Below are 2,527 nucleotides of genomic sequence, written 5' to 3' on the forward strand. Positions count from 1 at the left end.
CGAGCGCCCAACCGCACTACTTCAACATACCCCGCCCCCCAGTTCTCACTTTTCCACACTTCACTTTACGTCAGCAAAGGTATTAGTACAACCTCCTGACCCCAAATATGATCATCCAACCTCGTTTCTCTGTCTGAGCGTAGTTAGGCCCTGCAAGGTCCTGGATGCATACACTATTGGGAGGTTGTTCCTCTCCATTGAGCCACCTGTGAGCTAATGCAACACTGCTGCCGCACAGGGAGGCATCGCATTGTCAACACTGCATCTCGCTTAGGAGCACAACCTGCCAACACCTTCAAGGACGTTAGCCGTTTCTTCTGTTCCCTGAAAGCCATGGCTTGGCTACATGACCATTTCTAAGGCTGGCCCTGTTTTGAGAGTTGATGCATAGGTACCAGGAAGGAGGATGGGTTATGTATGAATTTTCTGAAATAATTCACCAGCCCAAGGAAAGACCTAAGCTCTGTTACTGACATGGGATCTAGTGCATCTTTCATTGCCCTGGCTTTATCTTCCAACAGGTGTAACGCAGCCTTGTCTACTTTGAAGCTCAAATAGGTCACTTGTGATGCCTGGAACACATTTTCCCTTCCAAGGCTTACTTCTGCCTGGGAGACATGTCGAAGGGCTATGTCCAGGTTATCCAAGTGCTCTTTATTGATCTGCCCTGTTGTTATCACATCATCCAGTTAAATGCTGACCTGGGGTAAAGCTTATAAAATGTTCTCCATTGTCCACTGAAAAATTGCACAGTTGACAGTATGCCAAATGGCAGTCTCATATATTGGTACAAACCTATATGTTATTAATTGTAGCATACCTCTGGGAATCCTTATGTAACCGCAATTGCAAGTACACATGGCTCATGTCAAGCTTTGTGGAGGAAAGCCCCCTGTTGGCTTTGCATCTATATCTTCTATGCAAGGCATTGGGTATTTATCTAGCTGCAAAAAATTGTTTATTGTTTGTTTAAAATCTACACAAAGGCAAACTGACCCATTGGGTTTCATAATCAGTGCGACTGGTGCGACCTATTCGCAACTGGATTGGTTTGATGATTCCTTTGCTTTCCAGTCTTCTGATTTCTGTTTCTACTTTTACCTGTAAGGCAAATGGTACTGATCAGGCCTTGCAGAATTGTAGAATTGTGTTCTGGTCAACATGCAAACTGGCCTTGTCTCCTTTGATAATCAGTAGACTTTCCTGAAAAACTTCCAGGTGTTTAATTAGGACTTCATTCAGACAACCACTTTTTATCCAAAACGTTGAGCCTATATAGGTGAATCTTTCTCAACCAATTTCACCCCACCAAACTTGGACTTTTACTACAGTCAGTGATAACTAAACCAATTGCTTCTCATAAGAGACCACAACCAAAGTTGTACCCTTAATCTGTAGGATGCCCCTGTATTGGTTCTCAGTCTAACAGAGGTCTTGCACAAACTTAAGGTTTGGAATCCAGAGTGAATTTTGTTAAAGACTGGTTCTGCAATCACTGAAATGGCTGCACCAATATTGACCTCCAGTAAAACAGGGTGACCATTTCGCCAGATATTTATTTTAATTGGTTCTGATTTGGACATTGCTAAGCAATTTAACTGTTCCAAACCAGATGCAGGTGGACTTTTTAGGGCGTGCACTATCCTGAATACCAGCCAATGAGTTCTTGTATTCAATTTAGGCCTAGTGGGTCTGTTCGCTATCTCAAGTCCACATAACGGCAACAACAAGAATGACTTGTCGGATCCTGGAAAAAAAAACGTTTTAACCGTTTGGCTGAGGCTTCACTTTGTTTCGGGGTTTTGCTGTGCGCTGACCTAGAGTCCCACTATTTATGTCCTAAGCGAGATTATGCAATTGCCTTCACTTAAGTGCTGTTCCCCCAAGTTGAGTCGGAATGGTGAAGATGTCCACTTCCATTAGAATACCCTGCAACTCACTTCCTGCATTTTCCATTGACAAAGCCAGTTGTAGTGCCTGTTTGAAGTTCAATTGGGCTTTAGCTAGTGAACGGTTTTACATGGTTACATTGTTAATCCCACATACCAAGTAGTCTCTCAGCATCTCATGCAGTGTTAAACCAAAGTCACATGCCTCTGCCAGTGTCGTAACCTAGTTATAAATCCCGATATGGATTCCCTTGGTTCTCAAATTGCTGAATAAAATTGATAGCATCTCAGAATTAAAGGAGACTTTGAGTCATAATAATCCTTAACTAAATTAATCAACTCTTGACAGATTTTAGTATCTGATGCCTCAGGAAAAGTTAAGCTCCTAATAACTGAAAAAAAATCTGCAGGTCCTCAAGCTCTCTGGAGAATTACTTGTTGCTTTTCATCTGCCCCAATATCATTTGCCTGGAAAAAATAACACATTCTTTCCACGTATTGGGCCTAGGCTTTGACGGCAGGATCAAACGAGTCAGACTTCCCAAATAACAGCATTATGGCAGAAATACTTAACTCAAGTCAAAGATGACTGTTACCAGTGAATTTCTTAAGGAGTATCCTTTTCTCTTGTTGCCACT

This window comes from Stegostoma tigrinum, chromosome 18, assembly GCF_030684315.1.
Source record: "Stegostoma tigrinum isolate sSteTig4 chromosome 18, sSteTig4.hap1, whole genome shotgun sequence".
Lineage (NCBI taxonomy): Eukaryota > Metazoa > Chordata > Chondrichthyes > Orectolobiformes > Stegostomatidae > Stegostoma > Stegostoma tigrinum.